At 44.1% G+C, this 26,192-nt stretch overlaps 1 non-coding gene across 1 annotated transcript; it reads left to right on the plus strand.

Moving 5' to 3' along the window:
* The first annotated feature begins 2,567 nt into the window (after window positions 1-2,567).
* TRNAK-CUU (transfer RNA lysine (anticodon CUU)) lies at window positions 2,568-2,640 on the plus strand. The gene has a single exon. It is a non-coding gene; the product is annotated as a tRNA-Lys (tRNA).
* Window positions 2,641-26,192: the final 23,552 nt, after the last annotated feature.

The following is a 26,192-nucleotide window of genomic DNA, read 5'->3' on the forward strand; positions in this document are numbered from 1 at the left end:
ATTTGAAACCCGTGCTTCGGGTGAGTCCGAAGCTAGAAGGGCCGCCGAATGGCATTCACCCTCCTTGGTCCTCTCCCGCCTCAGAAGCCAGCAACACCCGGAGACCCCTAGTGCGACCTCCGCCTAACCCGGGCGGGGCCCACAACATGCTGAGCCCCAGTGGGCTTCGGGACGTCTCTTCGCATAGCATCTCCTGCTCCTCCTTCGCCCGCCCGCGCCACTAGACTCCCCCGGCTCAACTTGGTTGTGGTCGGTGGGGAGGGAAATGGGAAAATAAGGGGGAAAGGGGAACCGTGAAGCGGAGCGAAGGAAAACAGGAAGGCGTGGGTGAGGACAAGAGCTCCAGGAGGCCCTGTGCAGAGACTCAGGAGGCATCCTGGCGAGGAGAGAATGGTCTTTCTGAGGAAGCGGGATGGGGAGGCAGGCGAGGGACGGAACCGAGAGAAGACTTGAAAGAGAGAAAAGCAAATTATCTGTGGCTATCCAAAAACAAAGCAAGGAAATACTGTGAAGGTTCTTACTTCAAAAACATTCAAGGAAACGCATCATCTGTTAACAAGTTTATGGCATGCGGTGATCAGACAGTGAGTGGTTGGTACTCTTCGTTTACCCACAGTAATCTCGGCAGTGTCAGGAGCCTGTCTTAGCAGGAACTCACTCCTCTTGAGGTTTGCCTTTAGGTCTTGCGCAGGCTGCACGCTTCTATGAGGCCATAGAGCTGCAGGACTCAGAGCTGGGAGTCAAGAGAAGCGAAAGCAACGTGATAGTGCACAAACCTGGGGTCTGGTCGTTCAGAAACTATAGATGTTCCCCACAAGTGAGGAGAAAGTAAAATGCAGCCTCTCACTTAGTCTGAGTTGTGGTCATAACCGTTTTTCTGACTGAGATATTTCAACTATCAGTATGACTTTTTTAGACTAAACCCATTAAACTCATTGCTGTCGAGTCAATTCTGACTCATAGTGACCTTTTTAGACTAAGGGAGAATGAATTTTTAGTGAGTTTAAAATGTAATCCAAGCTCTTTGCCATGCTCTACACAGTCTTATCCCCATCCTCCGTCCCCCATGTTTATCCCAACAGTTAATTCTTCAAATATAACTCAAACAGTGTGAAATGTAAAAACCTTAACTGGGTGACTTATTAAAATGGAAAAATGTAACCATCACGCAGATCAAGTTACAGGGAATTTCCATCATCCCAGCAAGGTCTGTAAAACCCTTTTCCAATCAATCGCCGCCCGCTCACGCTTAGTTATTCACTGTAGTGATTTCTATCACCAGAGATTAGTGTTGCCTACTCTTAGAGTTCACGTTAATGAATCTATATCTTGTAATACCTGGTTTTGCTTTGTTTTGTTTTTTCAGTCAAGCATTGTCATGTTTTTGAAATATATTCGTACACATTGTTGGCTGCCTGCGTCACTGGTTAATTTCTACAATATTAATGCAGGTTATTCCAAAGTGTGAACACAGCAGTATTGATGGGCAGTTGGGTTACTTGTAGTTTTTGCTCGTGACTAAGGCTGCTATGAATATTTTCAGATGAGTCTTTTGTGGACGTGTGCATCCATTTTCCTGGGGAACTTAAGTACAGTTGTCCTAAATGAGTGGCCTTGATGGTACACTGGTTAGGACTCTGCATTGTGGCCTCAGCAACTTCGGTTCAAATGCCAGTAGCGACATGTAGTTGAAACTTCTTTCTGCAGCCCTGTCTTTTAAAAGTTGTAATCCTACTTTTGCTGGAGGCAGCCTCTCAGGAGTGCAGCCAAAGAATTGGCAAATAGTAGTTTCCACCATCCATACGGAGAGACACTTCACGGCAAAACGAAAATCCATGGGAGCAGTAACCAAGGCTGCAAGGACAGTCTCCTTCACCTTCACGGGAGCAGCAGAGAAGACCCTTCTAGAGGATGACCCTGGAGCTCCAACCTTTCAGAAGCTAGAGATTGGAACCCTTTGGGGAGAGGAGCCAAGGATCACGTGAGCAAGGATGCATGAGGCCCTGAATCCGATCTGAGTTTACAAATCGATACTCCCAGTTTATGTATTTAAAAATTGTGCTCCCAAATATATAGGACCTACTTTCCAAATATATAGGACCTACTTTCCAATAACGCGTCGCCCTCTTCCCTCTGCCCCCACCCGCATCATGGTTTAGGAGAGAAAAGGATTTTGGACCGGGAAGACGGAGCTCGGGCTGCAGCTCGAAGGTTCCAAGAGCAAAAGAGTTTCCGCTTTTCCTCCTGCTCCCTGCGGTTGTTTGCGGCACTCATCCCCCTCCCCTCGAGCTGTTCCGGAGCCAGAGTCCTCGAAACCGGGTTCTCAGAATGACCAGGTCCAGAAGGAATTTTCATAAATATCCAGGTTTCAGGACTCTTGAGTCCCACGTCAGGTGAGTCCGATGAACCTGCGCAAGCTCTGTCTTTGAGCCTCCAGTGTTTCAGTGGTAAAAGGTAGAGACTGCGTCCATGAATTTGTAAACTCAGGAATTACTTTCACACTGAGTAATTATGACTCTAGATCACTAAAGATAATAACAATTATGTAGAAAGTGAGTGGGTGTGGTGCCCGACTAGCTCAGTCGGTAGAGCATGAGGCTCTTAATCTCTGGGTTGTGGGTTTGAGCCCCACGTTGGGCGGGTAGTTTTTATCCTCCCTTCCATTGTTATAGAATCTTCTCTAGCCGCTTACCAAGAGAATTAAAAAAGAAGAAGAAGAAAAACCCATTGCCATCATCACTGCCATCAAGTGAATTCTGACTTATAGAGACCCTATTCAACAGAGTAGAACTGCTACATAGGCTTTCCAAGGACCACTGCTGGATTTAACTGCCGATCTTTTGATTAGCAGCTAAGAGATCTCAACCACCTAGCAAACTAAGCTCCACCAACAGAATCAGGAGCTTTTAAATTGTCAGTTGCTGCCACTGAGACTTCCTCTCACTTACTTTGAACATGTTATTAGGAGGGACCACTTACTGGAGATGAACATCAAGCTTGGTAGAGGGCCTGCGAAAGAGAGGAAGACCCTCAAGGACATGGATTGAAACAGTGGCTGCAACAATGGGCTTAAACATAGCAATGATTGTTAGCATAGTGCAGGACCCGGCAGTATTTCATTCTGTTGTACATACGGTGGCCAAGAGTTAGAACCCACTCAAGTGCACCTAATAATAGCAACAATATATTTTTGACACATTACAAAAAAGAGAGAGAAGAAATATAATTTTGAGTGCATGTGGTGAAAATCTACATAATAAAACCTACGCCTATTCAATGATCTCTTCGAGTACAATTCAGTGACATTGATTACATTCTTCAAGCTGTGTAACCATTCTCACTATCCTTTTCCAAATCATTTTCTGGGAAATGATTTATCCTTAAACATAAAAAGTGATTTTCCCAGAACAAGAGACCTTGGAGGCATGTAAAGAACTGCCATGAGGCTTGTGAAGAACTACCCTGAGACCATCTCTCCACTTGCCTCCCTATCTTCTCTGGGAGGCAGTCATGGGACAGTTTCTCACCGCCTTCCAGGTTCTGATGTGAGATACGAGGTTTTATGGTCTGTTCACCTTCAGGCTATAGCTGCAAACTATAAAACTGCTTAGTTGCAGTCTAGAATTGGCTCATCAGCGACAGATATTCTACAACTCTTGCTGTAGTCATCAGGCCCCTTTTGTTTCCATGTCTTCCTTTTTGGCGTGTGGGATTAGAACCCAGGCACCTTTGGCTACTCATCTTTTTGTTGTCTATATAAGTAATAAATTGTCTGAATCTGAATCACCCAGACCTTGGCCTTGTTCGGTGTGATGGATCGCTTTTGTGTGGCCTGTCTAGACATGATCTTACAACTCCCACCCAAGTGATTGGGCAGAACTGTGTAATAGGGTAATTGTTGCCCACCAAGGGGATTGGTTAGTTCTGCCATCTTGCTGGACTGAAATTAGCTACCCCAGAGGTGGAAAAGAAAGAATCCCACTACCACCAATGGAGAAACAGCGAAGAGCCAGCACACCCTTTGGACCCAGGATCCCAGCCCTGAGAAGCTCCTGGAAGCAGGAGTCTAATCTGTTACTTCCCTCATAAACCTCACAATCGTGAGTATGGTCTATGAGTTCTGAGTGGCCATTGCAATGAATTATTGGACCCAACAGAGAAGTAGAGAGCACCACGAGAGGGCTGGTTGGTGTCAGAATTGGTAAAGATGGAAAGAGAAGAGGCAAGTCTGCCTCATAGCTGGGCTGCTAATCTTGACTCTCCTTCCACCTTGTGAAGTTAGAGGGGGTCAGATACCACCCCCACACCATTCTTACACCTTGTCTGCTGCTGTGTGCTTGACAAATTTCTTTATGATTTGTTTTTTGTCATACAAATTCTTAAAATTTTTGTGTAGTGAAACATATCAGTCTTTCCCCTTAAGGCTTCTGAGTTTTCTGTCAGGCTTAGAAAGGCTTTTCAAGTATTTTGCCAGTTTGTTGTCTCGACTTTTGTAGGGGAATTGCTCTGCCTATGAGACTATGAAATTTTTACTGCAGGTAGTTTTGAAGGAAGAAGGGTGTGTTTATTCTTGTGCTAATGAGTTGACTAGAGATACAATTAGCTCCCAGATAATTCTGTGGTGCATCCCCTGAGCTTCTCTGAAGACCCTACCTGCTGAGGATTGAGGCTGTTTCCTGGGACCTCCATCTTAAGATTACCGGACTCTGTCTAAGAGGGGAATGCAGTCACCAAAAGATGGTGCAACATCCCAGCACTAGCAACAGTGAAGAGTCATTACCATCCCTAGACCTAGTGGGGCAAGGAGAGAGAGATATTTCTGGAACCTGGATGAAGTCATAGTTGTAGCTAAGCCTGCAGCTGTCACAGAGCGGCCCTGGACGATAGCTGTGGACTTCATGGATGGAACACAACCTCTGCCGGCCTGCAGGGAATAATTACCCCCCATGTCATATTCTTGGATCCCATTGGCTGTATCCACCAAGAATCAAGTGGGCAAGGGAAATCTTTTATGCAGGGGTCAGCTTCCTGAGACATAAAATGGAGTGGATAATGGTGAGAATGGATCTAGAGGGACAAATGCAGGATACCCAGCACACATGACTTTATCATTCTTAAGATTTTGTTGTGACTAATTTTGTCACTGGCAGAATTTGGGTGTCAAATAGGCTTTTTTTTTTTTTTGAAAGTCTGTGTTTCCTGATTTATATGAGAATGAGCTTGCTGTCTTTGGGCCTGTATCACATTTTGACTGGAAAGCTATCTGTCTGTATGTACTCATTTTATTCACTCTTTCTTTCACTCAGATCATTATAAACACTGAGATAAATTTTCCACCAATCTAAACCAGAGACTACCAGCCTGAGAACAGAAGAACTAGACGGTGCCTGGCTTACCACTAATAACTGCCCTAACAGGGAACACAACAGAGAGTCCTGGATGGAGCAGGAGAAAAGAGTGGAGCAGAACTCAAATTCACTTAAAAAGACCAGACTTAATGGTCTGACAAAGACTGGAGGAACCCCTGAAACTACGGCCCCGGGACGCTCTGTTAACCCAGAACTAAAACCATTCCCGAAGCCTACTCTTCAGACAAAGATTAGACAGGACTATAAAACAAAAAATAATACACGTGAGGAACGTTCTTCTAGGTTCAATCAGATATACAAGATCAAAGCGGTGGCTCCTGTCCAGAGGCAGGATGAAAAGACAGGAAAGGACAGGAACTGGTTCAATGGACACAGGGAACCTTGGTGGAAAGGGGGAGTGTGCTGTCACATTGTGGGGATTGCAACTGATGTCACAAAACAATATGTGTATAAATTTTTGAATGAGGAATTAACTTGAGCTGTAAACTTGCACCTAAAGCACAGTAAAAGTAAATGAATAAATTAGTAAATAAAGGAAAACAGCTAAACAACAAAATTTCCAAAAATCATTGTCAAAACCTTTATATTTTTGTCAGAGGCTGCCTATTTCATTAAAATAAAGTTATGTTGCCAATGTATGTTTTGAATACCATAAGTGGATTTTCTTTTTCACAAAAAAGTAATGGTCATGTTTCTAGAAATTCAAAACAAAGTTGTTTTTTTTTTTTTTTTTAGCATCTGTTGGCTTCTTGCCCAGAGAAGACTGGAAAAACCATAGAAAGAAAATCCTGTGGAAACTTCTGCATTATGATGCATTAAGAAGTCCCTAAAGACTGCGACTTCCCTGAGCTCTCAGGGAAAGGCAATGATTGTGGGTTAATGGCCTGCCTTGTGGCTTCCGCAGCCTGTGGTCAACTTTGAGTCACAGCAGGTCAATATGGTCTGGTTTGTCTGAGAATTTTAATACATACTTTTAAAGTCGGTCATTTATTTGTTTTAAAAGTAATAAAGTCATGCTTGGTGTAAAACAAACAAATCCATACAATACAAAGAAGAAATTAAATTTCCCGTTTCTCAATTCCAATCATAAGAGGTAATTCTCATTAATATTTTGCTATATGGCCTTTTAAAACAATAGTACAGGTGTACAACTTTATCAATTATATGGATGAAGTGGTAATTGGTTGAGATGCTAGTAGATGCTGTTTAGCCAAGAGACGCAGGAAACCCTGACTCTTACCCTGACAATAATCTGTCTACCGTGATCAGTGGAATAAGGAATGGTACCATTTTTTATAGGGCTTTTCATCCTACTCAGGGAATTCTTATAAACTGAGGGAGAACACGTGTCTTGGCTGAAGTCCTCACGTGTTCTTTCTTTCCTTCTCCTAAATCTAAACTGGATATTATCTCATTATCTCAGATATACTTGGATGATAGGAGTCAACAAAAGGAGGTGGGAGGGAGAAAGTGAGAGGGGGTGGGGGACTCCTCCCATGCAAGAGTCAGCCTCACCAGTGACATATCATTTGTGAAATAGAGCCTCACCCCTGTGCTTTTGCTCCACACTCCTAAACACTTATCGAACTTCAATACATAGTCTGTATTTGAAACAATGAGATTAGTATTTGTTCAGTCATTGGGAACTAGCAGCTTAAGTAGAGAACTGAAAATGTCCTCACCACATCTGCCTTTCTGTATATTCCCCGGATTTTCTGTTGTCAGACAACCATATGCCTATCTCTCTGGGAGAAAAAGATCACAAAAAAAAAAAAAAAAAAGGTCCTACACCCACCTCATGTGACTCTTCCTAAGAACTTGTAACCTGGTTACTCTGGCAAGCATTTTAGACATTCAAGGGATGTCTCTTTAATGTTATCACCCAAACCTCTAAAAGGATCAAACTAGGGATTAATTCTAGGTAAAATTATGTGAGAATTCATCCTCTATTTCCTGTGACAAGTTTTTGTTAGCTACTTGTCCACCCCAGCTCACCAGACAAGATTTTACAGCCAGCACTACATACCAGCACGGACCAAACAATTCCACAAGCACAACAGAACACCCTCTAGTATTAAGATCCCTGAAAATAAAGTCTCAAGGATGCAATCTCTCCCCTAGTTGCCACAGAAAATAAGAAAAAATCCATTATTTAAAGTTCTAATCTCATGGAAGATTAAACTTAAGAGTCTTCCCTTTCCAAAACACTTAGTAGACAATAGATAAGAGGTAACTTTGGTGAAGGGTAAGACAGAACACAATACTGGGGAAGCCAGCACAACCTGTACGAGGCAAGGTCGTGGAAGCTCCATAGACACATCCAAACTCCCTGAGGGAACAAATTGCTGGGATGAAGGCTGTGGAGACCATGGTCTCAGGGAACATCTAGATCAACTGGCATAACAGAGTTGATAAAGAAAATGTTCTACATTCTACTTTGGTGAGTAGCGTCTGGGGTCTGAAAAGCCTGTGAGGGGCCATCTAGGATGCTCCACTGGTCTCACCCCCTCAGGAGCAAGAAATACTGACGAAAACTAAAGACACAAGACAAAGATCAGTCCAAAGGACTAATGGACTACATCTACCATGGCCACTACCAGACTGAGTCCAGTACGACTGGATGGTGCCCGGCTACTACCACTGACTACTCTGACAGGGATGACAAAAAGGGTCCTGGACAGAGCTGGAGAAAAATGTAGAATAAAATTCTAACTCAAAAAGAAAGGCCAGAACTGCTGGCCTGATGGAGACTGGAGAAACTCTGAGAGGATAGCCCCTGGACACCCTTTCAGCTCAGTAATGAGGCCACTCCTAAGGTCCACCCTTCAGCCAAAGATTGAACAGGCCCATGGACAAAAACCAGACTAAAGGGGCGCACCAGCCCTAGGGCAGGGACTGGAAGGTAGGAGGAAACAGGAAAGCTGGTAATAGGGAACCCAGGGTTGAGAAGGGAGAATGTTGACATGTCATGGGGCTGTTAACCAATGTCATACAACAGTGTATGTACTGTTTGATGAGAAACTAGTTTATTCTGTAAATCTTCATCTAAAATTAAGTAAAAAGAAAAAAAGTCTTCCCTTTTCCATTTTTATTTGGCTCAGGACCAGCCATGGAGGTCCCACTATGGAGAGTGGGTGGGTTCTGGGTTCCTCAGAAGATGCAACTTGTACTCTCTGTCACAGGATCAATGGGAACAGGGTTACCTCTGTCCATCCCTCTACAGTCAGGTCAGTGCAAGCTCAAGTCTCTCCTGGGAACCACTTTTCCAGAATCCCAGGGGTCAGGAGAATACAGAAGAACATCACAGAGCCAGCCTCTCATCCACAAAATTCATAGTGTGTGAAACCAGCAAGCAATAGCATTCGCCAAGCAAAAGTTATAGGCTTCAGCTGCTATTAAAATGCCAGATCCTGTGCTGCCCAGAAAAGAGCATTCTCTCAGAATGTGGGGATATGACTAGGTACAGCCCCTTTGGAGGGCAATTAGACACTAACCAGCAAAATCAGAAATGCACAAATACTTTGATCAGGCAACACCACATCCGGGAATGCATTTGAGAGAAATACTTGCACACCTAATTAAACATATCTGTATAAGCTGTCCTCTGAAGAATTATGACAATAAACATTAGAACCAATGTCATATCCATCAATTAAGAAATGCTTAAATATACAATGGTCTACCTGTGCTGTGAAAGGATATGCAGTTGTGAAGAGGACAGGGTAGATAACAATGGTGATGATGATGCCACTGAAAACAATTTTAACAGCTGATGTCAGTGAGCCTTTATTAAGTGCTAAAATGCTTTATGTGCCTCTCTCATTAAAGTTTAGATTAACCCATGAGGGAAGTACTCCCATCTGCCCCTCTTTATACACGAAGAAACAGAGACACCCCAAAAATTCAATAACTTTTCCCAAGTCCCACCGTGGCGGAACCAAGATTTCCTCACAGAGCTTGCAGCTGCACCACAGATGTGGGGTTTTCTTATTCTCCATTATCAGGACCCTTCAGGTTTCTGGGCTGCACAGTGTAAAACCTCAGCATCAGGAAGGGAGAGAATCCGTGCAGTGGCTCTGGGATAAGTAAACACCGAAGCTGCTTTCGCTGGCTTTTTGGAAATACACTTTTTGCAGAAAAAAAATCCTTCCTTTAGTCACTTTTATGGGACTTGAATCCTCGCCCAGCAATTTTGGTGTCTGATTCAAAGTGGATAGAGATCCAGAGGACTCTGAGAATAAAAGTTGCTAACGGCCTAAAGCTTCTGTTGTTGTTGTTAGGTGCCCTCGAGTCGGTTCCGACTCGTAGCGACTCTATGCACTACAGAACGAAACACTGCCCAGTCCTGCGCCATCCTTACAATCGTTGTTATGCTTGAGCTCATTGTTGCAGCCACCGTGTCAATCCACCTCCTTGAGGGTCTTCCTCTTTTCCGCTGACCCTGTACTCTGCCAAGCATGATGTCCTTCTCCAGGGACTGATCCCTCCTGACAACATGTCCAAAATATGTAAGACACAGTCTCGCCATCCTTGCTTCCAAGGAACATTCTGGTTGTACTTCTTCTAATACAGGTTTGTTCGTTCTTTCTACAGTCCATGGTATATTCAATATTCTTCGCCAACACCGCAATTCAAAAGCGTCAACTCTTCTTTGGTCTTCCTTTTTCATTGTCCAGCTTTCACATGCATATGACCCGTGGCTTGGGTCAGGTGCACCTTAGTCTTCAGGGTGACATCTTTGCTCTTCAACACTTTAAAGAGGTCCTTTGCAGCAGAGTTACCCAATGCAATGCGTCTTTTGATTTCTTGACTGCTGCTCCCATGGATGTTGATTGTGGAGCCAAGTAAAATGAAATCCTTGACAACTTCAATCTTTTCTCCATTTATCATGATGTTGCTCATTGGTCCATTTGTGAGGACTTTTGTTTTCTTTATGTTGAGGTGTGATCCATACTGAAGCCTGAGGTCTTTGATCTTCATTAGTAAGTGCTTCAAGTCCTCTTCACTTTCTGCAAGCAAGGTTGTGTCATCTGCATAACGCAGGTTGTTAATGAGTCTTCCTCCAATCTTGATGTCCCGTTCTTCTTCATATAGTCCAGCTTCTCGTATTATTCGTTCAGCATACAGATTAAATAGGTATGGTGAAAGAACACAACCGTGACGCACACCTTTCCTGACTTTAAACCAATCGGTATCCCCTTGCTCTGTCCGAACAACTGCCTCTTGATCTATGTAAGGGTTCCTCATGAGCACAATTAAGTGTTCTGGAATTCCCATTCTTCCCGGTGTTATCCATAGTTTGTTATGATCCACACAGTCAAATGCCTTTGCATAGTCAATAAAACACAGGTAAACATTCTTCTGGTATTCTGTGCTTTCAGCCAGGATCCATCTGACATCAGCAGTGATATCCCTGGTTCCACGTCCTCTTCTGAAACCGGTCTGAATTTCTGGCAGTTCCCTGTCAATATGCTGCTGTAGCCGTTTTTCAATGATCTTCAGCAGAATTTTGCTTGGGTGTGATATTAATGATATTGTTCTATAATTTCCACATTCGGTTGGATCACTTTTCTTGGGAACAAGCATAAATGTGGATCTTTATTCCAATCAGTTGGCCAGGAAGCTGTCTTCCATATTTCTTGGCATAGATGAGTGAGCACCTCCAGCGCTGCATCTGTTTGTTGAAACATCTCAATTGATATTCCGTCAATTCCTGGAGCCTGGTTTTTCACCAATGCCTTCAGAGCAGCTTGGACTTCTTCCTTCGGTACCATTGGTTCCTGATCATATGCCACCTCTTGAAGTGGTTGAATATCGACTAATTCTTTTTGGTATAATGACTCCGTGCATTCCTTCCATCCTCTTTTGATGCTTCCTGCATCATTTAACAGTTTCCCCATGGAATCCTTCACTATTGCAACCCGAGGCTTGAATTTTATCTTCAATTCCTTCAGCTTGAGAAACGCCGAGTGTGTTCTTCCCTGTTGTTTTCCATCTCCAGCTCTTTGCACATGTCATTGTAATACTTTACCTTGTCTTCTCAAGAGGCCCTTTGAAATCTTCTGTTCAGTTCTTTCACTTCATCAATTCTTCCTTTTCCTTTAGCTGCTCGACGCTCAAGAGCAAGTTTCAGAGTCTCCTCTGACATCCACCTTGGTCTTTTCTTTCTTTCTGGTCTTTTCAGTGACCTCTTGCTTTCTTCATGGATGATGTCCTTGATGTCATTCCACAACTCGTCTAGTCTTCGGTCACTAGTGTTCAATGCATCAAATCTATTCTTGAGATGGTCTCTAAATTCAGGTGGGATATACTCAAGGTCATATTTTGGCTCTTGTGGACTTGCTGTGATTTTCTTCATTTTCAGCTTGAACTTGCATATGAGCAATTGATGGTCTTTTCCACAGTCGGCCCCTGGCCTTGTTCTGACTGATGATGTTGAGCTTTTCCGTCGTCTCTCGCCACAGATGTAGTCAATTTGATTTCTGTGTGTCCCATCTAGCGAGGTCCATGTGTATACTCACTGTTTCTGTTGGTGAAAGAAGGTATTTGGAATGAAGAAATCATTGGACTTGCAAAATTCTATCATTCGATCTCCGGCATTTTTTCTATCACCAAGGCCATATTTTCCAACTACTGATCCTTCTTCTTTGTTTCCAACTTTCGCATTCCAATCGCCAGTAATTATCAATGCATCTTGATTGCATGTTTGATCAATTTCAGACTGCAGCAGCTGATAAAAATTTTCTATTTCTTCATCCTTGGCCCTAGTGGTTGGTGGGTAAATTTGAATAACAGTTGTATTAACTGGTCTTCCTTGTAGGCGTATGGATATTATCCTATCACTGACAGCGTTGTACTTCAGGATAGATCTTGAAACGTTCTTTTTGACGATGAATGCAACACCATTCCTCTTCGAGCTGTCATTCCCAGCATACTAGACTATATGATTGTCCAATTCAAAATGGCCAATACCCGTCCATTTCAGTTCACTAATGCCTAGGATATCAATGTTTATGAGTTCCATCTCATTTTTGATGATTTCCAATTTTTCTAGATTCATACTTCGTACATTCCAGGTTCCGATTATTAATGGATGTTTGCAGCTCTTTCTTCTCTTTTTGAGTCGTGCCACATCAGCAAATGAAGGTCCCGAAAGCTTTACTCCATCCACATCATTAAGGTCAACTGTACTTTGGAGGAAGCAGCTCTTCCTCAGACATCTTTTGAGTGCCTTCCAACCTGGGGGGTTCATCTTCCAGCACTATATCGGACAATGTTCCGCTGCTGTTCATAAGGTTTTCACTGGCTAATGCTTTTCAGAAGTAGACTGCTGGGTCCTTCTTCCTAGTCTGTCTTAGTCTGGAAGCTCAGCTGAAACCTGTGCTCCATGGGTGACCCTGCTGGTACCTGAATACTGGTGGTGTAGCTTCCAGCATCACAGCAACACAAAAGTCTGTCAGTTTGTCGTACTGTGGGGGCTTGTGTGTTGTTGTGAAGCTGCTATTAAGCAACTACAAAGAGCTTAAAGTAAAGCATTACGTCCCTGGGTGGGTTCCAACCACCAATTTTTGGTTAACAGCCAAATGCGCTGACCAATTGCACCACAGACACACAGAGCCCTCTTTTTCCAAATTTACTTTACTGTCAGGATTTGTCCTTTAAGCTCAGGCTGAGGACATCTTAACATTGTTCTGGCCTGTTCAACCACGCGAGCTCCAGAGACTGGTAGTATAAGAGACACTTAGGCCGAGAGTCCTGCCTTTGGACACATTTGGGCGTTGACATCGAGCCCGAGTGAGCTGGGGGACTCCAATACCCGCACCCTCTCGCAGTGGGAGACGCACAGTGGCTGCTCACCACCAGCAGGGGAGGACGCACCACAAACCACCGCCCTGCAGGGCTCCGTTTTCTGAGGCCTCTGAGATCTGCCCCAGCCTCCCTGCCCGGGGTCCTCGCCCCAACCGCCCACCCCCGCCCCCTCTTTGCGCTCTGGGACTTTCCGAGGACGTTGAGAAAGTAACTAACCAAGTGAAGTGTGAAGTGCATTATTGTCATGGGCAACCATAGGAGGTACTGGTAAGGAATTAGGATGGGCAGAGCGTCAGAGTAAGGTTCATACCAGCTTAACTTGAGTAAAAAAGCTGCTTGTTCACTAACAGTAGGGTAATGTACAGCTGTTACTTTAATTCCATATGGAGCTTCAAAACCAGTATAGCTTTGCAGGCCTTTGTGTGCTACTTGCAAACTTGTGTTCTCTCTCTTTTTGGATCGATAAGAAACTTAACTAAAGTTATGTTTATTAATAAGTGTGTTTCTTTTGCTGTAGTATTTCTCCCAGCGCCTTCAGAGAAGAAGTGAAGAGCGTACAGCTCTGACCACGCAGTAAGGAAGGGGAGGCAGACAAACAGTAGGTGCACTTGGAGCCCCGGGAACTTTCTCTTGTGCCTAAAGAACTGGGAGAAAAGTACCCACGATGGTCGTGGAAAGCTTGCACATTCCAGTAACAGGACCAAGAGGGTGGATCCGTGGTAAGTCTCGGTAGGACCTTATGGGGTAGGTTGGAATAGACCCTTAGATCCTGGTCGTCCTTTCTTTCCATGAACGCCTGGAGTTCCGCCTGGAGGAAAAGAGCACAGGCGGAGGCCATTCTCAGAGGCCCAAGGGAGGGCGGAGTCGCTCCCGCAGTCAGATGCCCCTTCTGCGCAGCAGTTTCAATCCACTGCCCGGCCCCCCTCTTGTGCTCTGAAGCAAGACGTTCAGGGGCCTGGACAGTGACTTAGTCCCTACCAGTCCTAGAACCGAGGAAATCCATTAAACTCCCTGCTAACCTCACTCTCGTCATTGGCAACGCGCCCAGGTATCTTACGTTTCGGCAACTGATCTCAGGCTGCTACCTAGGGAGAAGAGAAGCTCACAGCTTTTCATCATCCTGCTTCTTCAGTCTGCAAGGCGCAGGGCTTCTAATTTCAAGGTCTTCAGTACCGCCCAGCTTCCAATCAGTGTCTTTTATTTGGATCAGGGTATGGCTGCTCCTGGGGACATGCAAATCCCTGGGGTGGCCATGAGGGGTCCAGTGGTCCTTCCTCTTGGAACTCTACTGCTGGAAACTACTGCTTTTTTTGTTTGGCCAGTAAAGAAGAATGATGTCTCAGAGTTTAAATTTCCCTGAGAGTGACTGAATTTAAGATTTCTTATTTTGGACTACCCCAATTCTGGGGTCTTGGGTCTAAGGTGCTTCTTATGTTTGGAAGGTTGGTGCTATTTCACTCTCCTATCAGACTTGGAAGGCTCACAAAGATAACTAGACTTGACAGTTGTCTCTTTTTGTCATTCTAAATGTTCTGTTCTACACATTAAAAGCCATTATTCCAAGAAAGATGTACAGGCTTCAACAGGCCCCCAAAATGGGTCCCTATAGAAGAAAGGTTAGCTTATATGGGAGAGAAGATGCAGTGGGACCAGACCTCCACCTCTGCCCTGCCTAGACAGTGATGGAGAAGATTATCCAGAGGGAGGTTCAGAGGGAAGAGGGACAGGATTGTGAGAATGAAGAGAAAAGTGAAGAAGACCCCACCTATTCAGTCTGTCTATTCACTATATCTATTCACTGGCCCCAGTAAAGGCAGCTTGTCTCTCTGGGCCTCTCCTCCCCACCTTTGCCCCTCATGGTGGCCTCTCATCCCTCCACCTGCCTCCCCATTCTGGGAATGTTATCATTTCCTACTGTACCTGCCCAGCCTAGGCCCAGTCCTCTCTAACAGGACCAGTGTTGGTGCTTTACAGGTCTCCTTTTGCTAATCCTCTCTCTTGTGGTCCTAGGAGAGTTAGAAGTATTGGATTATCCCCAGAGGACAGGATATTCAGCCTAGCTATTGTGATACCATCATGCTGAAAGTAAACCCAACAGTCCCAGGTCATTTTTTATTGTACTCATTAAGAAAATAAACAGAGAATCCTTGGTGCAGGTCATTTGTAAATGTGGAAAGTGATGCTCAAGTTATTTTGAAATCAGTAACACATGTGATTAAACCCTCATTTGCAAAGGCACTGACAAGAAGCAGTAATCCATGTGGAAAAGCCACCGTTTTAAAGGTGGTCTGCTGAAGCCTGTGCACCGCTCTGTTCACCTGTAGCTATGACATAGTAACACCTCCCAAATTATCTTCTTCCTTTAAATAACCATAAAAAAAGACCAAACATATGAGGCTCCAGTTTATAGGCATTGGGCAGAAGCAGTGCAAGACTGTGATCACTGAGAGAGGGTTTGGGAGAATTCCTGATGGTGGTACAGCAAGCTGAAATCCCAGCAGAGCATGGTGTTCACATGAGGAGGCAGAGACCAGAGTAATGAAAGATTAGAGCACCAGAAGGGAGAAAACCATTTAGAGGTCAATTTTCAGAATTCCATATGGGGGTCCTCAGCAGGCTATTTGCTGAGTGTTGGGTTGCTCATGTGCAGGCAAGTACTACCCAGGCTCGCCAGAGGACAGATGCTACAGGATGGAGAACAGAACAGAGGTCCTAGAGATCAGTACCAGGTAATGGTGGAATTCAAGCTTTGTTAACTCTTTACCACTGAGCATCCAGCTGAGACTCTCTCCAGAAGACTGTACTTGAAGAGCACAACCCATACCCTAATATAAGGTTTACTTATATGACAGGCCCTAACAAAGTGCAAACCAACCCCTGAGAAGAGCTGCAGAGGAGTCACAGTTTGGAGGTCGAGTTCCAACAAGGTGAGGGTTTTGGTAAACACCTTGAACTTTCCACAGATTCATCTTAAAGCCTAAATCCAGTCTTATACAAATGTAAGGTAATCAGCCAGTAATCAAAATGCTTGTTGTTGTTGTCGTGTGCCATCAAATCAATTCCAACTCATAGCGACCCTATATGACAGAGTAGAACTGCCCATAAGGTATCCTAGAACAAAAATTGATACTCTGGAGAAAGATATCAGAACACACTACAATGTATCATTCAAAGTGTCTAATAATTAAAAAATACTATACATTCAAAGAAACATGTGACCCATATTCAAAGCAAAAATAAGTCAATAGAAACCAACTCTCAGCTCAAAAATGTCCCAGATGTTAGATTTAGCAGACTTCAAAGCAGCTATTGCACACACGCACACAGAAAACATGATTTCAGTGAGTGATCTGATAGATAATGGAGGTGTGAAAACCATCAAAAGAAACCAAACGGAAATTCTAGGACTGCTCAAAGGGCTCATAAAGTGGCCTAGCAGCGGTGATAGAAATTACGCATGGGCTCAGTGACATGGGCTTCCACTCACCAAGGCTAATCTGGCTACAGCCACTACTCAGTGCCCAAAACCAACAGTGGAAAACAACTCTGAGTCCCTGATATGATACCAGTCCCCAGTGGAGGTGGGACTATCAGCCAGCCACATGATGGCAGGTAGAGGACATAAGACCCATGATGGTTAATATTATGTGTCAACTTGATTAGGTTATGATTCTCAATGGTTTGGCAGATGCTGGACATACTGCTTTTTCATAATGTAATATAGTGTATTCACTTCCATGATGTGATCTCATGTGATTGGCCAATCAGTTGTAAGAGTTTTCTGAGGGGTGTGGCCTGTATCCACTACATATGGATGTTCCAGCAAAACTTACCCACCTCCCCCCAAATTGGCTGATAACAGGAGGTGGTCTTTCTAGGTTGGCCAGCCCCCATCTGAGTTGCTTTATTAGCATAAACCTTCAGGTGTGGTCTGGAGGCCTATAGCAAACAAACCTGTTGTCCATTCCAACTCAGAGCGACCCTATAGGACACAGTAGAACTGTCCCATAGAGTTTCCAAGGAGTGCCTGCTGGATCCAAATTGCTGACCTTTTGGTTAGCAGCCTTAGCACTTAACCACTACACCACCAGGGCTTCATAGTAAACAAAGGAATCTCAATTACTTAGCAAATTCCAAGAGCTGAGAGTTATCTCAAGGAGCCCTGGTGGGACAGTGGGTAAGTGCTGGGCTGCTAACCCAAAGGTCAGTGGTTTCAATCCACTAGCACTCTGCTGGAGAAAGCTGTGTCAATCTGCTTCCGTACGGACTTACAACCTCGGAAAATCTATTGGGCAGGTCTGCCCTGTACTACATAAATGTATGTATGAGTTGGAATTGACTTGACAGCCATAGTTTGCTGTTTTGTTTTGGTTTTTGGTTTAGAATTATCTCTTAGAAACCAAGGACAAAGATAAAATTCCTTGGATAAAGTTAAATTCTTTACACTACATTTTAGAAAACATCTAAAAAAACAATGAATGACATATTGAGAAATTGCAATGTGATGGACGTGGCCAAGCTCTTAGAAAACAGACTGGCTGTATAAGTGTCGGACCTCTGTCTTTACAGCCTCAAGAGCATGTGATCAATTTTGAGTCACAGCAGATGAGGTTAGTCTGGTTTGTCTAAGTGTGTAAATGTTAAGCATTGTTAATTGTTTTATTGTAAATCTGACAAATAGATGCTTGTTGTAAGAAAACTTACCAAAAAAAGAAGTGTATAAAGAAGAAAATGAAAGTTATCCTGCCTCCTGAACCCACTTCCAGATAAACCACTGCTGACACACCTTTCTATACTCTACATAGGAAGCTGTGGTGGCTTTGGAGTGTAATGGTAGCTGTTTGCCCGAGGGACACACAAAGTCCCAAGTCCTGCCCTGACAATCATCTGCCCTCCCTGGGCAATGAGAAATGGGTGAAGGCAGAGAAAAGGAAATAACACTATTGTTTGCAGAAATTTCACCTTGGGACAGGAAACTCTGGCAAATGAGGCAGAGTTTGTGGTTTATGATGGAGACTTAAGGAGCTGTGCTATTGCCCTAAACCCAAAGTGAATTTTACCTCACTTCCTGAGATGTGAATGATTTTTTGCGATCCATCCAGCTGAAAGTGACCCTATATTACAGAGTAGAACTGCTCCCATAAGGTTTCCAAGGAGCGACTGTTGAATTCAAACTTCCAGCCTTTTCAGTTACCAGCCAAACTCTTAAGCACTGGGCCACCAGGACTCTGAATGAAATGATGGAAGTCAATAAAAGGAGAGAGGCAGAGAGAAAGCAAGACCGGTGAGCCCACTCACACAGGTCAACCGTACTCAAGTCCTGTTTGACAGAGGACTGCCTTGAGATTAGTCTGTGGAAACTACGGATGCTAAATTAGTATTTACACACCTCTAATGAGATCCTTGGAAACTCTATGGGCAGTTCTACTCTGTCCTATTAGGTGCTGTGAGTCGGAATCGACTCGATGGCACTGGGTCTGGGTTATTGAGATGAGTCGTAATCAAGTTGATGGCAACGGGTTTGTTGTTTTTGGTTTTTATTGAGATAGTCATATATATAAGTTGGAATCAACTTGACAGTAGTATTATTGGGTCTAGGTTTTCACTGCAGTACTCATAGGTAGGAGTCAAAATCCACTGGACAGCAATGGAAATCAGGCTTGGTGTTGGGATGCAGTCATCAACTTCTCAGGGGGTTCCATGGTGTAATGGTGAGCACTCTGGACTCTGAATACAGAGGGTTTAATTAAAGTTTTTTTTTTTTTTTAACTCTTTAGTGAATAAAACTCGTTACCCCCTTTTCTGTGTCCCCCTCCTGATGGTCATTTAGGAACCAGAAAGGTTTCAGACTGGAACGGAAGAAGCAGGTGGGGAGCCCCAGGTTCCGCAGAGCACTGAGCTGCTCCAGATCCCCCTCTTGCTCCCCGTGGCCTTTTAGGCCTTGCAGCCTGTCCCTTCATCCTCTTCTCTCCTCCTCAGAAACTGAGATTCCAGAAACCCTCAGAAAATAGCTGAGTAAGGAGGAAAGACAGGAAAAAACAAAGGGGAGAATGGGAAAGAAAAAAAAAATGAGAAAGTAGGGAGGGGAAGGCAGAGGAACTGGGCTTTCACAGCAGCAGTTTCAGTTGCTGGGTTTGATCCACCACAGCTCCTCCCTCAGGAGCGCTCCCATTCCTTCCTGACCCACCGGAAAACCCAAACCCGGTTCCACCAATAAACCTCAAAGCAGCTTTCCTGGCATTTGTTCTTGCAAATTTTCCTTTCACTGCGGATGGGTGACGTGGATTAAATCTGTTGGCAACTAAGTGGAAGCCAAGTGAAGCACCTTGTTGGCTCCCTTGGCGTTGACTAGCAGTTGATGCAGGCACCAACTCAGATGCACTCCTTTTTTCACCTTGCAGGTTGTCTGCAGGGGGTAGACTGGAAAATCAAGGCATAACAATGTTTCTTTAAAGAGAGAAATAGCCAGATAATTGGTTATGTGGGTTAAAAGTGGTTTTCTCTGGAGAACAGAAAATGTAGAAAGGGATCAGGGAACTACAGATTTTCATAACAAACTTTTGGGCATATATTACTTTGGTAAAAATACATACTAAAAACAGGTCATTGAAAAAGAGGAAGCCCCTCAACAGGACAGATTAACACAGTGGCTACAACAATGGGCACAAGCATAACGATTGTGAGGGTGGCGCAGAACTGGGCAGTGTTTCATTCTGTTTTAAGTAGGGCTGCTATGAGTCAGAACCGACTCAGTGGCACCTAACAACAGCAACAATGACAAGAAAAATAATTTCGTTTTTACGTAGAATGTTTTTAAACTTCGTCGTTTGTATTTGAATTGAAATTTTGATGTAGTCATATGTATCACTCTTTAAAGGTTCTGGGATTTGTGTCATCTATAGAATTTGTTAGAGGGCAAGGCTTCCCAGCTCAGGACTAAGCCCTGCGTGACCAGAAATGACCAGGAGAGGCTCAGAGGTTCCACATGAGCAACGGTTTATTAGGGACAGAAAGAAAGTAAAAGGCTCCCGAAAGAGAGAGGGAGAGGGATTTCTACGTAGCTAGCCTCCAGTCTGTCAATGAAGAAAAGATTCCCTGGGGCTTATAAAAGTTTTTTGCGGGAGGGGAGAAGGCATTATCTTTATTCATTAGATGGGTTGAGATTTCCAGGAGAAGGGGAGAGATTATGAAAATCAAATGCACAGGAAGTTAGAATTCAAGATGGACTTCCTCACAGAGGTTGCTGGAATCAAGATGGAGTCTGTCACAAAGGCTGTCAGGAAGTCCAACAGGACTTATCTGAATCTCTATTTTTTATTTCTCTCCTCATGAAGCTCATGCTTTCCTCCATTTTTCTGAACCTATACAGTGTGTTTATAATAGCTGTTTTAATATCTTGTCTACTGATTCTGTCATCTGTTATTTCTGTTAATTGATTTTTCTCATGCTTATGGATGATATTTTCCTACATCAAGGTTACTAAACAGTTGTTCTTCATATATTCCTTTAAATATTTTAGGACTTTGCTCTGGGATGCCGTGAAGTGACTTGCAAATAATTTCATTCTCTCCAGGCTTGCTTTTAAGCTTTGTTGGGGCAAGTTCAGAATATTCTAGGGTAATGTGGACAGGGTATTGAGGCATTACCCTTCTGAAGACTCTCCTTCCTGCCACATGTGTTAGATGCTCTTTCCATTCAGCCTGGTGGAAACATACACTGTTACTGCCTTAGTCTGAGCTCTGTCATATACTTCCTGTGGTACAGTGCCTCCAAAGAGCTATTTCACATATTTTGTCTTGTCTTCTAGTGGTTTAAGGTAGAACAGCAAATACCATTTTCTCTAACACCAACATGGCTCAAAGTAGAAACCTATACGCTTTTCTTATATTTCACAATTAAGGGGGAAAAAAACCTATCTTCGAAGTTATTTCCTATCTCCCATACCTAATATGCAAAGTGTGGTGGCATAGTGCTGAAGTGCTAAGTCTCCTCACAAAACAGGTCCACAGTTCAAATCCACCAGGCACTCCCTGGAAATTTTATGCGCCACTTCTGTTCTGTCCTATAGGGTCCCATTTCTTCTCAATCAATGCCCTCACTTTAACTTCAGACACCATTCAAAGTTGAGAATTCATTGCATTGTAATTCAGCCACTCTTATGATAAGATTCTGTGTTAGATTTTCGGCAATATCAGCTCTGTTACTACAAGAAATAAGGCTTTTTTTCAGGAAGCAAGTTGCAACTTTGAGGTGTTTTATATGGCGCTTGAACTGTAACTCTCAAGCCCTGAGCTCCTCTCTCTTATCACTTTGTCTAATGAAAGGAGGACCAACCAACCAGCTTCCGTACTTCTCATTCTGACAAAATTGTGGAAATTTTTGAAACGTTTGGTTACCCAGAGCCTCGTTTCTCACCAATACATGATGTATTTCTGTTGATATTTGGCATATTAAAATTGCCACCTCATGCCATGGATTAGCAGCACCCTGTTTACTACTGGAGGTAGAGTTGTCAGTACTTTTAGGACTAGCCAGTCTTGAGGACCAATTTAGAAATCTCATCCTTATGATTCTGTTCCTCTGGAGCCACTCTCAGTACCAAATGTCTCAGGCCGGATACTCGAGAGAAGCAAAACCAGCGAAGCATGTGTATGCGTGTGTGTGTGTGAGTGTATGCATACATAACTGTGTGTGTGTGTGTATATATATATATATATAGCTATATATGGGTATAAAGAGAGAAATTTATCTCAAGCAAATTGCTCACATGGTTGTACGGGATAGCAAGTCCCAAGTCCATGGGTCAGACATCAGGCTGGAGGCTTCTCCCATCTCATGTACCTGCAAGGGCTTATGAACCCAAGATTGGCAGGCAAGGTGGCAGGCTGCTAGCTAAAGTCCCAAGAACTGGACATCAGACGATGACCAGCTAGATGCAGGATCCAGAGCAAGCAAGCAGGGTTTGGCAAGACATCTATATATATATTGGATGCAGGCCACACCCCTGAAGAAAATCCCTTTACCACTGATTGGCTTATCATGTCAGATCACATCATGCAGGATGACTACATCACTATATAACTGCCAGATTACTTCATTACATGATTGTCAAACCACTGAGAATCATGGTCCGGCCGAGTTGACACACAACCTTAACCACCACACATTACCAACCCAGTGATTACCTTAAGAATTTTCCCAATTCGTAACTAAAACAACCTATAAATAATTTTATCTACTCCTCTAAAAACGTTAAGTCCTGTTTCAATACACATTAATATACTTTTCCTTCCTAGGAAAGGTAAATCTCATGAGAGTCAAAGTCAAATAGATGTTCACATTCCAAACTTACCTCACTCTAGTTTCACTGATGATCAACCCTGATAACAACCCTTCTAAAATATTTTTTTCCTTATGAAATTGAACTAATAACACACCTAAGTACTTATACTGTTATGGTGCAAATTCCAAATATTCTGCTGTAAAATAATATTTACTAAGAGGTCATCCTACTCAGATAACTTTGGTGGGAATACGCCGTTTAGGTAAAACCCTAAGAGAATTGATTTTTGACTGTATAAACAGGTTCTTCCTTGAGGGGATCTACCTCTCTTTCATTCAAAGAGCTCTGTGCTTGTGAATTTGTTGAGGGTCTCTGACTGTCTATTGCTGTGATTCAAGTCAGACTATGTTCACCAGACTTAGTGTGTTTCTGCTTATGCAAATCAAGTAAGACTTTAATAGGTTGCCCATCTATTGCATTTCTAGACACACGGAACAAGGAGTTAATGCCAAAGAGCTTTGAGGGACAGACCATTCTGATTACTGCTTCAGCTCTGTACTCAACGTAGTAACTGAGGTCACCTTGTCCTTTAAGGTTAAATGTTGTGACTTGGCCCTTCCAATCCCATCTTCCCATCATCCCCATTCATTTCAATGATCCCAGTTCCATGGTAGCAGTTCCCACTGTCTTTCATAAAATGACCACCACAGAGTTCTTTGAGGATGTGAAAACAGTTCTGTAGGATCTATTTCTCACAGCCTTGTTGAAAGTAGTGTCTTCTGACCTTTCCAGGGGATAAAAGTAGGGGCGAGTGAGCATGTCTGTAGAGTGTACAATTAATTTTTACTCAAAGGATTTGGACTTTTTCCCTGGTTTCTGAGAGAGAATCTCTAAACACCTGAGATTTTCCCAGTGATTGGCGTCTTTGTAATTCCTGGAGGGGCTCCAGGTCACACGTGAGAGCTTATGCTGAAGGAGCAAGAGGGACCTCTTTGAGAGGATAAAGAGGAAAAGTCCCCAAGAGGCTAGCTTAGAGGCGTATTGCCAAAAGAAAGGGGTAACCAAAGGATCCTGAGATATCTGCAAGTTACTCTGAAATGGGGTAGAAAATACATACATATGGAGAGATGGACAAAGCTAATGTGGAAAATGTTCACTGGTAAATGCGTGAAGCATAAAGTCACTACTCTTTCAATTTTATGTTTGGAATTGTTTTGAAAAAGGAGATTTGGAGCTCTTGTCACAGGTTCTACTTTGTTCTCTGGAGATGAACTTTCTGAAAGCGAAAGGCTAGGTTTCTAAGATGAGGACCACAGGAGCGGTGAAGGATCTTGGTGGCCCAGAGCAGGATACAGCTGTTGGGAGCCCGAAGCCGCTGAACCGTTGCTTATCGCCTCTCACCTCTCCAAGCCTGGGCAATTCTGGGACTCTTCTGCGTCAAACGAGGCGGAGGAGAGAGGGCGCAAAACAGCTTTCCCTGACCGGAAATCAAACCCTTGCCGCGACAGTGAAACCGCGGAATCCTAGCCACTAGACAACCAGGGACCTCCGGGACAGGGGTAATCCCTTGCCTCCAGATAGTACATCTGTTCTCACCAAAGTCGGGGAAGCCAGGACGCCTACCTCGTCGGATGCTGCCCTCTCCTCCGGCGATCGTCCCCCAAGGCCCTTTCCTCCTTGTCTTCTCCAAAACGCGAGTCAGCCTGCAGCACGCCGAGGGCTGTCAGGTGTCCGCAAGTTTCCGAGGAAATGGCTCTTCCTCGCTGCTGCACTTCAGACCTGACATAGAGATGCGCCTTTGCGCGGCGGCAGCGTGTGAAGAGACGGTGGCTGGGGTCCAGCGGAGGGCACGAGCCTGCAGGGAGGAGGTGCCCAGGGTGGGAAGAGGGCCGAGCATGAGCGCCCAAGAACTCCAACATCAAAAAGGGTTCAGATGGATACAGAAACAGAGACAGCCTGGATGAGTAACTCTTTGAACCAGGACCCCGGGACCCCTTATTGAACTCCGGATTTGTCCCCGAAATTCCGCTGCCCCTGCCTTTTTCCCATCTTTGTTGATTTCCTTCCATATGCTCAGGCAAAAAGTGCAAGCTCCCCTTGGCGCAGGTCTTTTCCTCACACTGTACATCTAATTATTAGGGAATTTTCGTGTTCTCCATGGTAGTACAGTGGTTGAGAGCTCAGGCTGCTATGTAAAGAGTCCGTAGTTGGAATCCACCAGCCCATCTTTGGAAACCCTTTGGGGCTGTTCTACTGTGCTCCCTATGAGTCTGAATAGACTCGACCGCTGTAGAACTTTTGTTTTTTTGTCCGTCAAATGTGGACGTTGGTCTATACAGTTCCTCCCTTTCCTGAGCTATGAATTTGGACGAAGGACTCTCCTGATAAAAGCGGGAGATCAGTTTAAGGCGTGGCCCTCCGCTCGCTCAGACCTTAGGGTTCGAGACCCTTAATTGCAAGGCCTGGGGTTGGGCTGCCTTTGCCCCTTTTATTTGGCTCTGTCCCTCAAAATCAGCCTATTCCTGGCCTGTCTTGGGAAGTTGGGGACATGCCTGAGACCCCTTGCTCGACTGGCCTCTCCGGGTCAAGAAACCAACTCCCTTCGGGTTCTGTCTGCACACAAGGTTCAGAAAGCGCTTTTTTTCCATTTCTTGAACTGTGCCCTGCCCAGGTGTGTGATATGTGGGGCGCAGGCCGTGAGTTTGTGGTTCTCCAGTAGCCCGCTCTTCTCTGCCTCTGTAAAGAATCCAATGCAGGTCTTCAAGGCTGGCTTGGCCTGTGTTGCTTGTTAGATATTTTCAAAGAGCCAAGTGCCCTAAGACACATGTCTCAGCCTTTGCTAAGGTACAGCGAAAACATGAAGGTGTGATTAAAGTAGTGGACTGAAATTGAGTGGCACAGAACAAGAGACTCCACAAGTGTCAGAGAGGGGACAGAGGGGAGGAGCTGAGGCAAAAGGGCTTCTGAGGAAAGAGTGCAGGTCAGGCCCCAGGGAAAGTGCGGGGTAGGGCCTGGAGGGACACTTCTATTGTTCCTGGGTGGACCGGAAGTGTGGATCATTTTGAGTGTGTGCCTGTGTGATAACATAGATAACAGAACACTTGCTATTTCAACCACTTTATGTGCACAACTCAGTGACATTAATTACGTTCACCATGTTGTGGAACCATCACCAGTATCCTTTTCCAAACTTTTTCGTCATCCTTAACAGAAATTCAGTGCCCCTTAAGCAATCTTTCCTGCCTTTTCCCTCCCACCCGCCCCTGATAACCACTAATAAACTTTGTTCTCTACCCATTTGCTATTTTAGAGATTCCAAGTAAGTGGGATCATATAATATTTGTCCTTTTGTATCTGGCTTCTTTCATACAGCATAATTTTTCTAGGTTCTTCCACATCTTAACATGTATCACAACTTCCTGTTTATGGCTGAATAATATTCCATTGTATGGATATACCACATTTTGTTTATCCATTCATCTGCTGATGGACACTTGGGTTGTTTACACCTTTTGGATAATGTGAATAATGCTACAGTGAACACTGGTGTACAAGTATCTGTTTGCATTCTTGCTTTCAATTTTGGGGGGTATATTATGCCTAGTAGTGGAGGTGTTGGGTCATCTGGGAATTCTATGGTTAACTCTTGAGGAACTGCCAAACGGATTTCCAGAGGCTGTACCATTTTACAATCCCTTCAGCAATGGGTGCGGGTTCCAATTTTCCACATA

The sequence above is a fragment of the Elephas maximus genome, chromosome 3, assembly GCF_024166365.1.
Source record: "Elephas maximus indicus isolate mEleMax1 chromosome 3, mEleMax1 primary haplotype, whole genome shotgun sequence".
In the NCBI taxonomy this organism is placed as follows: domain Eukaryota; kingdom Metazoa; phylum Chordata; class Mammalia; order Proboscidea; family Elephantidae; genus Elephas; species Elephas maximus.